This window comes from Hesperophylax consimilis, chromosome 8 (assembly GCF_061612785.1).
Source record: "Hesperophylax consimilis isolate HC1 chromosome 8, BYU_Hcon_1.0, whole genome shotgun sequence".
NCBI classification, from domain to species: domain Eukaryota; kingdom Metazoa; phylum Arthropoda; class Insecta; order Trichoptera; family Limnephilidae; genus Hesperophylax; species Hesperophylax consimilis.
This window is the reverse complement of record NC_142843.1, coordinates 27328940-27350402: the sequence shown is the minus strand read 5'-3', so window position 1 is coordinate 27350402 and position 21463 is coordinate 27328940. Positions and strand designations below refer to the sequence as shown.

At 32.1% G+C, this 21463-nt stretch overlaps 1 protein-coding gene across 2 annotated transcripts in view; it reads left to right on the top strand.

Annotated features, from left to right (window-relative positions):
- The window catches only part of Rbfox1 (RNA-binding Fox protein 1), a 731414-nt gene that overhangs the window by 186407 nt on the left and 523544 nt on the right, over nucleotides 1-21463 (top strand). For both annotated transcript variants that reach the window (XM_089634055.1, XM_089634056.1), the window contains one exon: nucleotides 10851-10900. The gene's annotated coding sequence lies outside the window, so the exon portion shown is untranslated. The remainder of the gene's footprint in view (nucleotides 1-10850; nucleotides 10901-21463) is intronic.

The window sequence follows — 21463 nt, the reverse complement described above, 5'->3', positions numbered from 1 at the left end:
GGCTTCCGGGACAGGGTGGGAAAGTTTGATGTTGATGGACTCGGCCCTCTCTATGAATGTTGCCACAGTTTCGTTTACTAATTGTTTAATGGATAGTAACGATAATTTAATTCTGTGTTGGGCCTCTGATTTGCCGAAGCTAGTGATCAGGGCTGATCTGAGTTTATTCCAGTCCTTGCATTTTGATTTTTGTATTCGGTGCCACGGGATTAATTCTGGAGATATTAGTTCTATAAAGTTTTTCTGCAGTATGTCAAATGGAACATTTTTAATTGAGGCCGTTTCTTCGATTCGGTCAATGAAATCCAGTACATCAGAAACACCGTTATATTTGATCTTCCAAGGAGTGAGATCGTATGTTTTTTCTTGTGCCGTGATGGGTGCATTGTCTTGTTTTACTGTAACATGTGTCCTGGTTTCTTTGTTAGAAACGGGGATTTCCAAAACTGGGGTATTGGGTGCCTTGTCTTCACTTGCAACGGATAGGTTTATTTTCCTGATGAACTTCTTGTTGAATAACAAAGCGTATGCTTTCAATGCTGACTTTGATTTGTTTAGTGGTGATATTCCTCTGTCTTTTAAGACGGCTTGTAGGTGCACTTTGGATAAGTTGTGTACATTGGGAATGACACCCATGTCCAAAGATGTAGCCATTTGATTGGAATTCATTGTTAAAAATGGTTTAAAAAAGGAAAAAAAACTCCGAAATTTTTCTAAGTCTTTTTGAAGAAAATTTGGCCAGGGGGACACTTTAGGATTTGCATTATTTAATTTTGTGGGCACTATTCGCACTTATATTCACTGCACTCGAGGAAAGGCACGAAAAAGGCACAAAAAACAGCACTTTAGAAGCGAAAAAACACTTTTGATGGAAAGATTTTATATTTGCTTCATTTACTGGCACTAAATCGTGAGATTGAACACACGTTCTTATTATTGCGTCGAGAAAGCACTTCTTTGCAAAAAAAAACACTGCACTTCTGAAGTTAATTTGAAACAATTCACTTAAAATCACTTTTATAACAGTCAAATGCTGAAAAAAAACAAGAAAATGGACAAACACCGTACCTATATAATTAATCGGGATAAAGAATTATTTGTGTTTTACAGGTTGTAGCTGATATACTTTTAGAAATCAGCTTCGATGGGCCGTTGGGTGTATTGTGCTTTTTTTAAAAAAAATCACTTCCGGTGTAAAAATTGGCTTCACAGTTCTAAATCCTGACTGTTATTATTACGGTGCAATTTATGCCGAAATTAAAACAGTGGGTTTGTTTTGTTTAAACAAAGAACACAGAATCTATGTTATTGAAGAAACATTATGTTCAAACTTTCGTTATCACAGCGTTTTGGCGGGAATTTCGTGCGTCTCTTTTATTCGTTCGAGAGGATTCCTACCGTTATTTTTTTGCGGCAAAATGCGCTTGACAACAAACAAAAGTTCTCGCGGCGAAAATGCGCTTGGCAACAAAATTGCATAGTACATGTTTTCAAATTGGGGGCAATCGTAAAGGCAATTTTGTGCAGTCGGGAAGGATATGTTTAAAAAAATTCTGCCCTAAGTTGGTCGCCAGTGTCGCGCGTCGGACCTGGGGGGGGGCCCTGACTTACCCTCGGCCAGCTCAGAAGCGGGGCATGAGACGTCTCTCTCATAGTCAGGGTTCGGGGTCAGCGCGGGGCTCAAGAATCCATATCCCACCGTCTACACAAAACACTCCCATACAACCGCTATCCCCAAATGAAAGAGGTTAGGTTTTTATAAATCAACATTGTATTTGAGCGGCAAAATGGACATTACATGGGTGAATGACAATAGAATACAGGTTGTTACATCCTAACTAGAATTATCATCAAAGGGTTCCCTAATCTCTCTCTGGGAAATAATTAACAGCTCTCTCTAGACCGACAGGCAGCGTGGACGAATTTAGGTTATTAGCGGACACATTCAAGGGTAATAGGAAATGTAAGAGACTCACAGCATGGTGTTGTCGGGGTATCCTGTTGATTGCAGGACTGTGCGCCGTGTTTCAAACAAACGGTGCCAGCCTGTCGATGTTCAAAGCGCGACATTGTCGTACATTTGGCTTCTCGACCGAGCGGTGCGAATTGGAACGCGGGCGCCGAAACGAACACACGTCCAGCTAGGTCAGAGGTCGGCGCGTAAGAAGGAGGAACGAGGAGCTCGGTCGCCGGGGGTGGGGGGAACTGTAGCGGATCTTTTGCGCGTTACGTTTGACCCAGCAACTAGCCTGATAATTCCCGCTACTCAAGTTGGCAACTGTAGGATCTTTGCGCCTAAAATCTGTTATATGACACTATCTTTCGATAGGTAAATTTCTTCTTTTGAAAGGCAATGAAGCTATGAGGTAATATGTTTTGATAAATACTTTCTGCATCACAAATCCTTCAATTATAATGACGGCTTCCGTGGTCGAGGGGTAAGACTCTCGACTAGCAAGCCAGAGGTCGCGGGTTCAAATCCCGGCGTGCGCAGGTAAATTTTATTTGATTAATAAATGTTATTCACAATTGGCTTGGCCATGTTTGGTGACCAGATCCGAATAGTCAGGTACTTCGAAACCTTCCTCTTCCTCGTATCCTTCCCCTCCAAATTCCCTTCAGTAATATAAGTATATATATATATATAGTACCCGTGAGTCTAACACGAAGAGATCTAAATATAAAAAGGTTTCTTCAAATGAGTTTGGTTTTCGTTCAACATTTAAGTTTATCACCGTCTCTTGATAGGCAATTTATTATTATCTGTATATAATATTTATTTCCTGAAATTACTTACAACGTCTTATTTACGACTTTGCTAAAAAAAGATCTAAGAGGAAACTTTTAGCGGCATTTTCGCGTCTTACTGTGTCATTATTATCGAACAAGGGATGATGTTTTGACAGGTGGGGTTGCATTTTAATGGTACAAACCTATATTGTTAGTAGCTACCTATCGCGAACTGACTGGGTGACTTGCAGTCTTACTAAAAAAATGGTGAAAATGTTATTCAATTGAAAAATAGTTATTGGAAAGATACATAAGATTATGTAATGTAAACATTGCTTATCCAGTCAAAGAGAGTTGTTTATTTGTTGTATAAACATAAAATAATAGCTATTTTTTCATTGAATTTCAAAGGTGTTTTAAATTTTCTATATATTCAAATAGAAGGTGTTTTGAATGTTTTATATGTTCTTTATATTCAAATATTCCCTAAAAACTGAATAAAATTACCATTTAGTTTTTTGTATTTGAAATATACTTAAATATTTAAAAATTGGAATATTTTAATTTCAAACATGAAAAAAGTTTTAAAAAAGCTAACCACAAACATTTTTGATCAAAATTCGCAAAATTTCGTATAAATTAAAATGAATAAAAACACTTTTAAAAGCGAGATCAAAAAGATTTTAATATATTTTTTTGTTTGAACAAGATAAAAAGAAAGGTGACAGTTTTCTTGCAAACTTTTAAAATAAAATTTTGCTTGCACATTTTAAAAAGGTTATTTCTTCAATATATGGTTATCAACATGTGCATGTTATAAAAAAACATCACTTTAGTAAAGTTCTTATTAAATACAGACTATAAAACTCAATTTGATTATTGGCATAACCGTTTAACCCCACTTAATGACATATCATGGAAGTAGATTTTACAAATTAAGTAATTACAAATTAATTAATACAAATGCTTGTCTACAACTGACGAAAAATGACACAAAAAATCTGTAAATATATTAAATTACACAAATGTAAAAGTAAAATTTACCATTTTATGAACAATACACTATTTGTGGAAATATTTCAAGAAGACATAAAATCTGTTGTCAACCGTGGCTGTCATTGCTAGATGCAAAAGACTTTGATGCCAAAATTTACAAAACAGAGTTAGAGATATTCTTTTACTTGTACTAACTCGAAACAAACCTTTTGGTCTTTATCAATGTCTAACAGAAACACCGTTTAACAAATGTAGATTTTCTTTATTAAGGCAGTTTGTGTAGAGTTTGAAAAATTAATGATTGCATATTGACATAGAAGAGCAATGAAATGCTGTGTGTAATATGTTATCTTAAAAATATATTTTCATAACAAACTATTGCCAATGTAATTATTATTGTATCCATAAAAATCCACATTAAAATATATCTATTTATGTGAAATTTTACAACAAAATTAACTATGTTTTTTTTCATATTTTTTAAATTGTATTGAAGGATATTTCAAAGGATATATCTGACCTACATATATACTAGACATCTGAGAGCTGTAACGATAACCTAGACTGTTGCAACAGAAACTTCAATAGAGTGTTCAGTTCGTTAATTTTTTGTTTTACCGAAAAATATACCTACCTACAACTTAGAAATATAGAAAATTTGCATCCGAATTATAATCTTTAGATAGCTTTCAAATACAAAATGTTGTTACTAAAACGTTGTGTATAAGAGAAAATTCATTTTTTAAATGAAAAAAATTTACCCTTCGAAAGATTGAAAATAAAGAAATTGGTCAAATAAATTTCGACCTCTCATTGCGTATCGCAATTTTTTGCTGTAATTAATTACATAAAGTCGTTTGTTGGAAACCCACAATTTAGGGAGAGAATTTTTTTTCTACTAGTCCGTTCCAGTTTTTTTTAATTAGGTAGACAAGGGTTGGTTGAAATTTTCGCATTAAAATAAATTAATTTCATCTTAACTACCTCAACCTGACTATGCGCGAATTCTAAATAATACACAAAGAACGCGGGTATTTTGATATTTTTTTACTACAAGAATTTTAAACAAAGGGCATTTATATATTTACATTTTCCCAAAAGCTGTACGCCTTAAAGAATACGCATACTTCGGAAATTTTATTCTACAATAATTAAAAACGTTTCGGCCAAAACATAATATCCAAAAAAAAATTTCGAACATACAACTTTTCGTGGAAAATATTCATATTATTATGTTATTCAAATGAATAAGCAAAAGTAGTCCCACAGAGAGGTCGTACGTAGGTCATAGACGAAAAATTTCCTTCTCGAACGTCTTGTATCAAAAGCAAAAGACAGAGATACCAGAACTGTGACATCACGTACGACCTCTTTTTGGTACTACTATGTTTCATTTTGAATATATCGTACGAAAACTAACAATCGACAGCATTGTGCAACATCTGTGCTCTCATCCAACAGTATTGCAAAAAGGCGATCGTTTCTCGATATCTACAACTTGTTTTTCTATGTCTTCGGCCATATCGTCAAAACGCCGTTTTACAGTGTTGTCAGAAAGTGGAATTTGTTGCTTAATTTTTGGTCCAACAACGATCTCAGCTGCTTTCAACACACAGGGTTCGACGAGTGTTTCTCCAATAAAATGGCTTTTTTTCTTTTGAGATGAACACCGCCACCCCCTTGGGAGACGTGCTCCCCACTTTGAAAAACCATGGTTTAGACAAATATAGAAGAGTCAGTAGACATCGTTAATTTATCACTTAATAAATACAAAAGATTGTTAGTGAGACCGATTAGTTATATATAATAAATGTGTACTGTATTAATATATAATTTTAACTATTCATATGTAAAAGCTCCTAAAAAGGGCGTTAATAAAGTAATAAAAAAATAAAATAAGTAATTGAATGTACGAAGAGCACAGTTAATTGGCGATGCTGCAATTGTTTCATAATTAAACTAAATTAAAAATCGTGCGGTTTGTAAAAGTAATTAAAAATTAAAATTAATTATGGACAGAATACGTACAGAGAATATCTAGACCTCAGTATAGGTATAATACCTGGATAGGTCTATATAACAAAAATAAATTATAATAAACTCTCAAACTAAAAATAAACGGAGGGAGAGATAAATCTTGCTGGCATTTTCTTCTTGTAATATAAGCAAACATATAATAATACGGCATATTGTGCCGTTCGTGCACTTATTGTTTGCTGGTGGTGACTTATGGGACAATGTTGCCAGCAAATGTATTCAGAAAATGCTAATAGACTATTATGAGCATCCCAGAAAAGGAAGATCAGGATTTTTCCACGCACATAAATTCAAACGTAAATACATAAAATACTGCAAGCTAAGGACAGTTTTCTATACAAATAGATACTTATTGTAAAAAAAACACTGTCTTGTCCTCATTTTACTCCAAAATAAGACACGCTATTTCCAATCATATAATATATGATAGAGGCATATAGAGAATTGAGATTTTTTTTAAATCGTAAAACTGCTTTGTGGTGGTAACTAACTTTTGTGCTTTTGGTTAATTTCATATCTCAACAAAATAATTACTATACAACAATAATTAATCAAAAAGGATCGGCATATTTTGAAACCTTCGTCAGGTTATAAAAAATGCAATGAAAATTAACAAATTTAAAAATAGACAAGTAAAGACAAATAAGTACCCATGGACAAAAATGCTATAAAGAGAGGTGATTAATTAGTTATTATTATAAAGTAAATCATATAAAATAAACTAAATTGTCATAAAATGGTTAGTTATACAAAAATCACATTTATGTATACACCAAAAACTTTAATAAATTAACATAAAAGAATCAGGAAATAAATAAATACGATGTCTAAATAATAAGAAAATATTATTTTCAATGCAAATATAAATGTAAGAAATCGCCATTTAAATAAAATGGCTTTAAATAATCTTTCATTGACTAATTCTAATTTCTAAAATTTCAAGTTATCCAATTATAAAAATATTTTATTCGTTTTATTTGACAACTGTAATAATACTTTTTATTCCAGGATATGGGGAGATTAGTGCAATCCTATATAGATATACACATTGATTGTACAATAGATATGTGAATATAACGATTTTTTCTGATATACAAGTAAGTCAGAGAGTTCATAAAAAATAAACAGTAATTATGTGAATAAAGCAATTTTTTAAGATATGCAAGACATACAAAAATAAATAAAAAAACTCAGTTACTTGAATACAATGAACTTTACGAGAAACAAGAAAATCCAAAAATAGATTAAAACATAAGCAATTAAGTACAACTATGCAGGGCGTGGTCTTGAGTGAGATTGGGCTCAGCGTTCACTCAGGAATGGCGCTTGGTGCTGGCAAGCTGCGGTCACCACCGAGTTGGCGCAAGCCATTAGCCGCATCCTGGCACCAGTGACCCGGTGTCTCATATACATGTCTAATTGTTAGTTAATGTTCGCTGTATTATGGATAAACTAACGATAAAACCATTGGTTTCGAAATGGAATTTCGGTCATGTCGATCCTTTTGAATTAAGTAGTGGGTATTAATTAAAGTATTTTATTTTCCTATAAATATCATTTAATTACACCACTGTAAAGCGCATACCTGTTGTGTCGTTTGTTTTTAACGCAAACATTCTATCAATTGCCGTTTAAATCTAGCTCACAGTATGAGTCTTCATACATCATTGAAAACAATTGATGAAACATTATAAACAATGCATGCCATTTACGCTACGTGGTGTAGGTCATAATGGGTACGCCATCATCTCTTTGTAGTTCCAATTAATGTGTTAAACAGCATCATAATAATGGCCACGCTTTAGAAATTCATAGATCAAATTACAAAAATTGGATTCACATGATCTTTTTTTGATTTTTTTGTTAAGCGTTCGAAATAAATTAGTTAAATACTAACGGTCTTACTAAAAAACGTGGAGGAATTTATTTTCAATTGATCAACGACTGTGTATGTGAAAAACTTACTAATTGAAACGTAAAGTAGAAATTGACGTAAAATAGTCCATGGAAACTTACATACATTGTATAAATGAACTTTTGTTTTTAACTTTGATTAAAACCACTTTATTTAAACTAAATTAAATACAGAATACAATTACTAGGTAAACACAAGGAAAAGAGAAAGCACGAGCGAGAGGGAGAGAGCATCAAAGATGAAAGTACGCTGGTGGAGGGGTAGGTAGAGTATAGTTTCAAGCCATAAAGTTTGCTTTCTTCGATTTGCTTATTTCAAATCTATTGTATAAACTTGAAATAATAATGATTTCTCATAGAATTTCAGAAAATTTAAATTTTTAAAAAATAAATTAAATTAATTACGCTCTAAAATATAGATATATATTATCGTTACGAATCGGTCGAAATCAATTAAAATGTGAGCCTCCGGCGAACCCCGTTATTAGAGTCCTGTGTCGCCTTAATTATTTTATTACTATTTGGCATTTCCATTAATGTTCCCTTAATGGAAACGCCAGATAAAATAAGATACTTATTGCGCGTCTACGGACATTCTGCAAGCTTTCTTTAAAATTAAAATCTCTCATTAATTATTAAAACACTCAAGAACTTAAATACTTAATAAAAAGCTTAAGCTTTCAAAAGATACGTGTTATTTGAAGATAATATCTGTACAGAGGTCAAGATTAAAATTGATTGGATGAAATTTTTTTTATTTATATTTAAAGTTTTGAAGTCACACTTCAGTTGTTTTTTTTAATCCTTCTTCTTCAAAGGTATGGTAAATGCATGTTAAATAAATGCTACAATACGCAAGGTTGAATAAATGCCGTTTGTCGAGGAACTAATTCTTAATACCAAAACAATAATAGAAAATCGTCGTGCTAAGGATCAGTCGTATATCAAATGGTTTAATAATAACAGCTGTCATAAAATAGACATGTTTTAAAGGACAAATATTTGATTTTCCGGGACAACAAATTTAAATTATAATGGAAACACAGTGGTCGGCCCACTGTAAGGCAGGCATGCCGGAAGCAGCCATTACGACCCCCCAAATATTATAAAGTGTAGTCAATTTGGGGTTTCTATTTCGCCGTTTTGCGTTCCTGGCAGGAAACAGCAATTTGCCAATTACAGCTGGGGTCGCACGAAGTTTTGAGATGTTTTAAAGCTTAATCGTATTTTACAGAAATTAACTAACCTAACCTAACCATTTAATTTTTTTTTTAAATAAGGCTTCCGAGTACTGAATTTCTTATTAATATTTTATTGAGTTTAAATAAATATCCGAACAATTTTCCATGTTTATCAGCAAACTTGCACAGCGATAGTGTAAGTACACCCCAAACTGGTGCTATTATTTCTTTATTTAATTTTATTTTTTATTTAACAATAGAATATACAATATAATAATATAATACATGATAATCATAATTAATTCATTACAATTCCCGGTTAGTGGAGAATTATTCTCGAGTCTTACTGGGTAGTAAGTCAATTTACTATTTTTTTTATTTATTATTATCATTCTTAATTTTTTTATATTCGCAATTTAGCAATTGCTTATTATGGGAGATTTTTTTTTTTTTTTTGAGATTGTTTATTTTAAGTGGCACTTATATATTATACCTTTAATGATAAATTATTATTTTAAATATTTTTAAACCCAACAAACAAGTACGCGATTAACAAAAGTAATCTCACCTAGGCATAAATTTTCGCAACGGTGATTTGTTATATTTTAACATTATTTCCGTGTTTACATACAAAATTAAAAAATACATGACACAGCAAAAAGACATACATACCATTGTTGAATATTCCAACTTCCATGAAAAAGCACAATAAGGTTCTGCCCCCTCCTTTGCGTTCCGTCTCAGGCATGTTTACACTTCCTGCGGGACCTAACGACATTATTATTATGTTTCATTGGAAATTTCTGAATTCACACACGAAAAAACACAGAGTTAAATTATTAATGACAACAAACTACATTGACTATTTATACAACTGAAAACCGTAAGGTATACATTAATTAGTTCACAAATATGCTTCCGTCCCAGGGCGGGCTTATATTCTTCTCTTTTCCCTCTAATTAACAAAATTAAGGGTTGTTGTGATCAATTTTTGGGTTACTGTACCGTGTTACGCTTCCCCCTTCTTTAGTACACGTTTCCTACAGAATTACAGTGCCCATCAGGCTGATATGGAAATTAAGGGTTGTTACATTTTACAGAAACTCTTAAGTTGAGCGGGATATAAGACACAATTTTTATGTTTATTCACGGAGAAAAATAAATACGGATGATTTATCAAAATACTGTTAAAAATGTGACTGTATGCCCATTTCCTAATGAAATATTAGTAATTTACAATATATCTGAACAAGTGTTAATGCAGGTGGCCTTATCCTAATAAATAAAATGGACAAAATACAAAACATTATAATTTTTATGAACACTTGTTAAGACTTACCCATAACATATTCTTGCTTTACTGATAGTTTGTTATGAAACCTGTCAATTCAATGCCTATTTAAATAAAATTAATATTTAAATTCACCTTTCATTTCTCAATAATTTTAAATGATGGCCAAGAACACCCTTGAAGGGTGAAAGCCAGAAATAGTGGAAAAAAAAATTATATGGATCCTGCAGTACTATGGCATTACAACCAGGATCCATTAGTACTTTGGCATAACAACCGGAATCCATTAGTATTATTGCATCACAATCCAGATCCGGTAGTACTTTGTCATTTAAACCTGAATCCAAACATGATGACTTTATTCGTTGCTTGTTTTTTTCGCAAAATTGAAAAGTTTTAAATCATGTGCTTGTTATTTTGCTGATAAGTATTAAAATTGATAATGCCGTTCAATCGAGTACGCTTTTCCGTGAAATTAAAACATAGAAAATATATACTCCATTATAATTTTACCATTTGGGTTTAATTAAAAAAAAATACTCTTTCTCATTCGGTTTTCATTGTAATTTGACTCATTACATTTTCAGCGGGCAGATTTCAGAATATCCATAAAACCCAAATGAATTTCTGGGCTCTCCAACAAAAAAACATTTGAAATAATTTATATCTGATATAAAAACGCTAATATAATTAATTTTCAGGTTTAACGAAGCGATTTCCACCCCAGGCTTGAAACCTTCACTGAAATATCGTAAGTCTTTTGATTTATTATTATTGGTTATGTATTTATCTAATATAAAAGCTAAATATTTGTTAAGGCCTAGTCGAAGAGAAAATTGAAAGTCGGGCAATGAATGATTAAGGTTGTTTGAAAAACATTGTTCAAAATTCCTCTCTGATGTTTATTTTCCATTGTTTTAGAGAATATAATTTATTCAGTCAGCTCGAAGGATTATAGTTGATTGTTTTTCAAATGAACAAATTTATTATAAATTAATCAAAATATTGGAAATATATACTGAACTTTTTGATTGACTTCAAGATACTGTTCTTCTTTCTTCTTATGTTGGTGAATAATTGAATAAATAAACACTAAACATCATTTGATAGATTCAATATATTCTTCTTTCTTTTTATGTTGGCGAATAATTGAATAGATTAACACCAAACATTATTTGATTGACTTCAAGATAATGTTCTTCTTTCTTCTTATGTTGGTAAATAATTGAATAAATAAACACTAAACATTATTTGATGGACTTCAAGATACTGTTATTCTTTATTTTAATGTTAGGGAATAATTGAATAAATGAACTAAACATTATTTGATTGACTTCAATATAATGTTTTTCTTTCGTCTTATGTTGGTGAATAATTGAAAGAATGAACACTAAACATTATTTGACTTGTTTGTTTCTACCGCGAGGGTAAATTTACAAGGTCAGAGATTTGTTATGTTGTAAACAATAGTAGACTTCTCTTCATATTTGAATGCATTTACTGCAACATTGTTTGTTGTGATAGAGGAATATTTGATAAATATTAAATATAAAACATTAGATAATCAATAAAATAAACAATTTTGGTTAAAACGGTCATTAAATTATGGTGTGCACTTTCTAATGATAAAATGTGATTTTATTCAAGCATATCATCCTAAGAATCTCACCGCCTCGGTGGTCGAGGGGTAAGGCTCTCGACTAGCAATCCGAAGGTTCAGAGTTCAAATCAAAAAAAGTATATTTGTATTATTTCACAATTTATTCAATTAAAATAACATCTCCAGAGTAGAAGATACTCTCAGTATCACCCTGGTGTAAGACCACCATTCAGAATTAAAACTTTGCTTGAAATGGCTTTGGGCGTGATTTGTGTCCAGATCTGAATAGCCGGGTCACCTTCCTCTTCCCGATCACTTTCACCTCCTCATTACCTTCAGCCTCACAAAATACCCCTATTGTGGATGTATATATGGGTGTACATATTTATGTGAGCAGTGTGTCCATTAATTTGCACAACATTTAATAAATTCATCAGCTAATTTTTTTCCAATGAAAATGCCGTGCTGCAGATTTTATTGACTTTCAAACCATGTTGACTTCTCCTGCCCCCTGATGGAGATAATGGTGATTTTATAACACGCTGTTGAAAACACATTCACGATTTTATAAAATTTCACCCACCGTGACATATTTTTCCCCTTTTCCAATACATAGAAATAATATTTTATTTTAGGGGAGAATAACTCGTTTAAATCTCTTCCACGTTTGGTTTCATGTTTTATCATGAAATCCAACATCAATAGGGTGCCATGCAAATTATTTATATCACTTTGTCCTATCACTCTTTATATTCGAAAAAAATATCAAAAATGTAAAGTCTATTATTTTTGCAATATAGATCCATTGCAAATTTTTTTTTCGTTGTAATTACGTACATTATAAGAATGGATTTGGAAAATATACGGAGCAAGCTTGATTTATAAATATAAATTGAGTGGCTGGTAATGATCTGGTTTGTAAGCCACACAGACCATCAGGAAATTAAATAATTCCCTATGAAAAAATTGGTTGATTACAAAAATTCACTCTGCAGGCAGCGTAACAAATTATCATCCGGCCACCAAATAAATAAAACAGAGAACTCACCGAATATATCACTCGCAATGAGATTGGCAGCAATTTCTTATCCTCAAGGTAAATCTCCAAATTCGGCAGCGAACGGCAATTAGCGCAATAAAACTTGCATTTGCACCATGAAATAATGATCTGTCACGACAAGCTCTCAAGAGAGTAGAATTTTGAATAAATTGAATTAACACATTGCAATTCAAAAACTGTCACTTTCTTGTGACAAAAATATTTAAATCTTTTAGTCGCAAATCAAGGAATATAATTTATCAAACAACATAATTGAGATGAATCTAGATGTTTAATACACAGATGACTGAATTTAATTGTCACTCACCTGCAGAGAAAAATCTATACAATAACTGACTAGAGATGTCTATGATGTTCACTTTTTTTAATTTTAATTTTCAAATTTTAAGTTAACTAATTTTAAGTCTACTGCTTCTCCAGTGGCGAAGAACCAAACAAGCCTACACAACGAATCTGTTGAAATGATATAATGGTACTTAAATTTTATGGGTAATTGATTATAAATCAACATTGAAGTAAGTTAGATTTTTACATTAAAAAAGCTATTGTAACAATAAACACTGAGCTTTTGATTCAGAATTGAATTGACTGAATTAGGCGCATGATCCTTGTCTTCAACCTGTCATCACCAATAACTGATGAGATTTAATTCCATATTACTCAAATGTTGTCATTAACTCATTTTTTATTGTGCTGTATAGGCACTTATGACTCTTTGCCACTAAATTTATCTATCGTTATATTAAATATAAAACTTATAATGGACCGTAATAGGGACCGTTAAGAAAGTGCTGTGGTTGGTACGAGTATAAACTAGGTAAAACATACTGAACAGAAAATTTCTCGAAGTGTAATATCTATATCGATTTGAAAGAATTATCTATTATTTTTTATGTGACACATGTTCAATCAATACGAGCCGCCTTACACAAAAACGAGTCGGAGAAACGGCCCGTTCTCATGACGCCAACATGAATTGTGAACGGGTGTTCCGCTCGTATACGTCGAGTTCACTTCGACTCAGCCTATCCACATTGAGTCTGTGCTTTAAAGATGGCAATCTTCTCTTAACAATAGATTGTTAATCGGGTGGATTGCCTTTCTTAACACAGAATCAAGTAGGTTTAAGAGGAAGCTACAAGCCAAAAATGTGTATATTATTGGTATGACTTATATCGTCACGAATATAGGTAATAGGCATTAAAATCGCTTGACAAACGGAGTCTAGAGACGCTCGATTTCGAGCACAAAAGTGGTTTTTATTTATTTTGTAAATAATGTTACAAGAAAGCAAAAGAGTTAATCAAAAGAAATTATCACAGATAATCTTAGCTATTAAATTGTATTTTTTAAAAGTTGTTTCTTTTATGCGTTCATAAATTTCTATTGAATTTTTTTTTTTTGTACTTTACATTTATATTTTTTACTGAGTAACATTTTTTATTTGTATTCTACTCAAGGGAAACGATAGTAAAACCATCAATTAATACAAAGCATAATTTTTGGTTTTCATAATGTAAACCAATTCGTTTTAAAGATTAATCAAAAATAGTATATTGATTTAGCACTAAGCTTCCCCTTAACAAGTATTGTGGGGCTCCAGCCCAGATGTGGCTCCCAAATTCAATTATTGAGCGTTCGACTTTCGACTCCTAGGCCAAATGAAAGGCCAATGAAATTAATTACCCTTCAATGTTTGATCAACTTCACCTAGAGTACGAAAAAAATGTCCTCAATTCATGCACACACACACACACAAACACACACACACACGATCAATATTCAAAAACTGTCAGGATGTGATTGTGTTTTCCAAAACGTTTAATTGCCGAACCAGAGACAAAACAATGGATCCTCACATTATTTCTTACATTGGTATTTAAATAAAAAAAAATAAACGTCGAAAAGTGTTTTTGGCTAGAGTCAATATTTTGCAAGTTTTTTTATTTATAAATAAACCATGACGAAGGTTTTCTTTTGAAGTGAAATATTATATTTTCTTGTCTTCAACGGACGGTTAAGACTCTTACACTGGTTTTTTGGGATTTTCGATTTTTTAAAACAACAAAGGTAAACTTTCAATGGGAAAGGTTTTTTTTTGGTATCGAAACATTTCAAATGATAAATTGATAGAAATACGAATTTATTGTCAGAATAATCTAAAAGTTCTCGCCAATGAAATATACCAAACATAAATTGTCCTTGAAAATAAATTAAATGTATAATTTTTTTTCTTTGACATATATTTTATTTAGTTTTAACCCTTCGGGCCTCTGACATATTGACGGTTATATTTCTTAAATATACTGTCAGAAAGTCGGAGAATTTGTGTATATTTCCGCTTCTTAATAAGATTCAAATTAATGGGAAAATAGAAAAAATGTTTTTAAAAGGAAATGAAATAATCTTCCAATTTTTTTTAAATTTTGAGATCAATCAAAAAATGGCTCACCTTAGGTTTTTCGTTTAAATATTCGCCTAAAATTAATGACGAAAAAATTAACGAAAAAAACATACATTTTATTAGACCAATGTATTATAAACATTACGGCCGTCTCACTTTTTTAACATTTCTTAAAAATAATTGATAAATTTTCTCGAAGTTTCAAAGAAATATCTCATATTGCGTTAGGAATATTTGGTTTCATAGAGGTGTAAATTTTAATTATTCTTTGGTTAACATCTGTAATTAAATACAAAGCTTTGTGTTTTCTATTTCTAACACCGTTTAGTTAATATTTCTAACTATGAAGGTAAGGGAGACATAACGATTTCTGTGGTACCATATGAGGTGTTCCGAAGAGCGAACAAATTGACTTAATTACGGATAATAGGTATTTGTTCCTAAAACCGAACAATTTACTTTAAGGAGTTGAATTAATTTCTTTTGCGCTTTTCAATAGTTTATCATGCGGCAATGTTCTATTTGGGTATGTTATGAGGCTGAATATAGTGGGGAAGGGAAGGAGACGTGGAAACACCTGGCTATTAAAATCTGGTCACTATACACGTTCAAAGTCATTTCAAGCAACTTTTCAGTTCTGAGTGGTGATCTTACACCTGAGCGATACTGAGAGTATCTTCCAATCTGGAACATGCCGCAAATATACTATACTTATATTTTTTATGTGAGTAAATTTTGAAATAACATAAATTAATCACATAAAATTTACTTGCGCACGGCGGGATTTGAACCGATTTCTTCAGTTTTCTAGTCGAAAGCCTAAACTCTCGACTACGGAGGCTGTTAAAATATACACCCATATAAACGGAAACACCATCCTTTTTTCGTAGTCTTTGTAACATATTTTTTAATCTTAGGAATTATACTGATTCAACCAAAATGTTAAAACAAGCAAAGGGAATATGGCGTATTTTTACCGCAAGTTATTAATTCAATTTTAATTTCAATGCATTAAACAATTTTATTTTTAAACCTAGAAATCAACATCGATACAATTACATTCTGTATAAATTATTTCCTATAGATTACTTAAATTCACATGTGCAGCAGTCAAATTCACCAAGAATGTAGGTTACGAAAAAAACAGCATAGTAACACAATGTATGAAGTTGAATACTGCGCAGGGATCCGACTTAAAAAAAAATTCTAAACCGGCTTTGACTACCATTTGGCTTTCTTTACCAAAACAAACACCATTGTTAGTTTTCAAACAGTAACCCTTCAGAGATCGAGAGATTTATTTTGTCGTCGTTCAGTGTTAACGAACTGCCTGTTTATAAGCATTCTATATAGTGTTTTTGTTAATTTATCACCTAAACAAAAACATAATTTAATTTAGTTCAGGATAAGCATTGTAATGATTTCGTGGAATTTTCATCTCGAATTAATTTTAAATTAACTCCTTGGCTATGACGCTGACGTATTATTTTTGTTATTTTCATCTATCTCAATTTATTATTTCCCTCTCTCGTTTCCTCTTTAAATTGGGTCTTCAGTAATAGTTTTCATGCAGGGCTACTTCAAGAAACGTAACAAGTCATAAGTGAACACAGTGTACACAATGAACCTGTAATATAATGTTTAGCATTATCACATTGCTTGTATTTTGACATTTCTACAACACACGAAGAAAACTTAACGTTATAAAATACTGCTAATTTATTAAGAATCTTCTAAAATTATTCGCATTCCAGTTAAAAATGGGATTCCAGGCCACTAACAAATGAATTGATAGGTTTCCCGGAACCCGTGTATTAAACATTGTATATTACGAATGTACTAAAAGTTTGACAGGAAACGGCCAGCAATCCGGTTTTTAGCATGATTTTAATAAATCAGCAAAAATCATTTTTCTCATATTTTTGTCATCTCACGGTCAATGTTACTAGATATTTGAGGACTCCCTCTAAATAGTGACAAATCTCCCCTAATGATAGCCACTGCAAGACTGTCCGAAACTTCAGCAAATTTAGAAGACTAGTAACCCTTGAAAATAACAAATACAACGTCAATTAATTCCTGAGTTGAACTAAGCGAAGCGAAAGATTAAAATATATAGTATAGCATTTATACCGACGTATTTCTAAATTGAAACTGATTTACACTTCAATGATTACTTTTCTTATATAAATTAATATTCTAACAACTATAACTTTTGCCTTCAAATGTAATTAAAATTTATAAATATATATGGGCCAGTTTGAAGAAGGCATTAACAAACTGAAATTGATACGCTAATGAAGAAAATCAGGAAAAAATATCTAAATTTTGATAAGGTTCTATTCAAGTTCTGTTGTGATTTCAGTTTTGTGAAGCCACTGGCCAATAATGATATTATAATAAAACTTGAATAAAACCTTCACAGAACTTGCAAATCAACTTTGAAATTTGATGAATTGTTCAAATTCCGTGAAACAACCCGTCCTTAATGTACTCTGAATGAATATTCTTTTTTTAAGCGCGAGTTTTTGCAAAAGGACGGATCGTTAAAATCCTGAATATTTAATTTTCCTCCCCGGTTTAACACCATCAAACGGACAGGTTCAAGAGGCAGAGAGCATTTCATATTTCTTCAAAGCGTCAAAAAGCTCTCTGAAACGACTTTAATATTCGTATACGTCATGTTTGTTAAAAATATCCGTACATTTGTCCCACTTCGCCGCCTCTATCTGGGGTGCTTGTCGGAGCTTCGCGTCTGTTTATTTCTCCCTAGCTCCTAGCTGCCTAGTCGTGAATTAGCCCCGGGTAACGGAATAGTGGGACAGAAGCCCAAAACCATTACTTTTGAAGGCACTTCTCTAGGCACCCCCATTGATGGAAATTATAGATTTTTGTGATTCTCGTAAAAAAAGTAAACCAATTTACAATGTTTTTTTTTCTTTCTTTTGTATATTCAATAGTATTATTATTAAATTAACAAGGCATTATCAAACTGCCTTCAGAGAGCGAAACAGCTGTCACGCGTAGTAATAATTAGACAGCAGAACTTATAATAACCTTCTTTTTTGTAAATTTAATAATAATAATAATAATACTATTTAATATATAAAAGACATACCAAAAATGAAAGTGGAGTTCTACAAATTAAAATTGACAACAATAAAAAAATTACAATGCGTTACGAACTTGCGACTGACTTTTTGCATTGTCTTTAAGGAACGGGATAAAATAGAGACTACAATGTAGGCATATGAGAGCGGGCAAAGTTGTTCCAGTCTCTTTTCGCAATCACGATGGTAATAAGTTGTGATAGTAATAAGCCATTTAAATATCACAGTAAAATGTTTAATTCACCACCATTACACTATTTATGTAGCCTTTTTATGGAGTTTTTTGCAAAATACTTATCAACAATCGCGCCAATTTCCTGTAGGAGTACGTAGAGAGAATCGAATGCCTGATTTCGTTGGGGTACCACATTGAAGGAAGAGTGTGGAATATGCGATTAATGAGAGGATAGAAACCTAAGTGGGTTTCATGAATTGTTACCATACAGTCACAATTAAATTATGTACATTCATTCTCATTTAACTGCGATCGAAGAAAGAGGTCCAGAGAAACAAGGATGCCTTCGTTATAAAAATTTTTGCACATCATTTTATACTCCTTACCCTAAATATAAATCGTTTGGTAGTAAAACTTGTATATTTTAAGGAAACATGGTTAAAAGGGTAATCAGACACTGGCAATTCAAAATACTTCAACACACTCTTGAAAAGTGATATAAAGTCATGAGAAGTGTTGAAAAAAACTAGGTAAAGTTAGGTTAGGTTAGGTAAGGTTTGGTTAGGTTAACAGGCGATTTTTTCTCACTTTTAATTGCTTTATTTCAATTTTCAAAGTATGTTGAATTTTTTTCCCACGGTCCAGAGTTGCCATCTAACCGGTTAAAAAACTAACTTTGTAACTACCATATCAGGTTACCTAATGAACATAATAATAAAAAAAGCATTTAAAAAATGTTCGCAATAAAAGTTGACGACTGAGCTAGAAGACATGAGTTAGGAGAAGTTCCTTTCACTTTGTACGGTTAAGGGAGGGACTCGCAAACCCGCACGCGAATAACGTGCCGCGAGGGGTCGCGCGGAATGCCACCCCGCGCCGCCATGGAATTCTGTGATGAACACAAAACACGCCAGCTCTGAATAAACTATTCAGAAGTGCCTAAGATTTAAAGATACCGCTTGCATTGTCAATTTACTTTCACATTTTAGGTGAGCGTTTGTCGCTACACCTTAGTGGTTATGAAAAAGATACCCTTTCGTATCATTGACCTCATTATTCTCACTGTTCAGAAGTGAGTAAAATTTAATGAAGGTGCTTACATTGTTAATAAATTCACATTTCAGATAACAATTTTATTACTACACGTTGGCGTCTATGAAAAAGATAATTTTCTGTGTCATTGTCCTCATTTGTGTTCAAATATAACCATATTTTTATGCTTGTAGTAGTCGCTGCTGCGTTTTATGTAAAAAACGTGTCATATAGAAAAACAGTATCCGAGGGGTAATATTATTCACGAAATCTAAATTAAGGCAAAAAACCTTTTTTAATTGTTCTACCCAGGAGCATTTTATCAGCACGTCTGACTAAATAGTAAAATATCAAATTATTTAAGCAAATAACGTTACATGATTTGACGTCATCCAAACAAAGCATAAAGGGTTTAATATCGTTATTATTTTCATTGGGACAGTTATAAAAGTATATTTAACGCTTTGATACATTTCATTGGAACAGTTATAAAAATAAATTTAACGCTTTGATACATTTCATTGGAACAGTTATAAAAATATATTTAACGCTTTGATACATTCCATTGGAACAGTTATAAAAATTGACGATTTGATACATTTCATTGGAACAGTTATAAAAATAAAAATAAAAATAAAACAAAATACAGCTAAGGCAACAGCCTATAAGTGGTTATTAGAGTAATTATTATAATATTTCTTTGTGTAATTATTATAAAATGTGACTTTTTCAGTGGAAGTTTTAGACCAAATATAAAAATATGATACTATTGCTTAAGAAGCATACAATATTATGTTATTGGTGCACTCAAAAACAAAAAAAAGACATTAATGGGTGGTATTACACAACTGTGTAAAATTGAGTTAGGTGTGGAAGTTTAAAAATCAAAAGTTATAATTTAAACACAAAATCAACTAGAAAAAAAAGTTAAGATGTGTTTTAAAATATATTGAAAAAATTGGTTTTACTGAGGATTGAACCTTCCTCCCCAGGGACTTACTAAAATGAGTAAACTACCCGTGGCATAAACGTATTATATGTTGGGGTGACCCACTACGCTATAATCTTTTTCAGGAGAGGGGGTTAGATCAATTGGGGGACTGCCGCGTAATATCATTTATATTTCTGATATATGTCATTTTGACAGATGAAATGCGTAATTACGGCGCTCCGAAAATTATTCTGACCCCTTCTGCTGCCGTAGGTAGGAGAGGGGGTAATAGGGGCATAATTTTCAAATATAGCCTGGCTAGCAGATGACAGCACATATTGTCGCCACTCCCACACTTGTAACACAATATCTCTTTATGTATGACAGGTCTGTATGGGATTGTATAGCAGGCAATATGGAGTTACATAAAACGCTTTGAACTTATAGCGTAATCTGTCACCCCATATATAGAAAAATATGTCCTTTTCAGTGTATTTTAGCCAAGATTTTATAAAAAAAAATTATACACTTTAAATTGAATCTACTTTTTAAGTTACATACAAGTTATTCACTAAAAAAAACAAATGATTAAAAAATAAACTTTTCGCTAAAACACATTTTGTGATATAAAAATTTGTAAGCTTTCCCACTTTCTTTAAATTCAGTTAGATAGTACTTAAATTCTATTTCTCTCAAAGCATACGAATCTCATTCATAACGATCTCAGCGGCGATCCATCAAGAGGATAAAGTTTTTTTCTCGGCTTCCAGTGAGATCCCTCAGGCTCTATAAAAACAAAGGAAAAGCTCCGCGAGGAACGATGTTTATTTGATCTGAAGATCAGAGACCATTCCCAGCGCCAGATGATACCAAAAGCCTGCAAAAAACGACCAAGCTGTTAATCACCCGATTCAAAGAAACAAGGACTAGAATCAAGTCAGGTAAAAAGGAAAAAATAAAAGCCCTTTAAAAAAAGGTTGCGAAACTTCGACATTTTGTTGT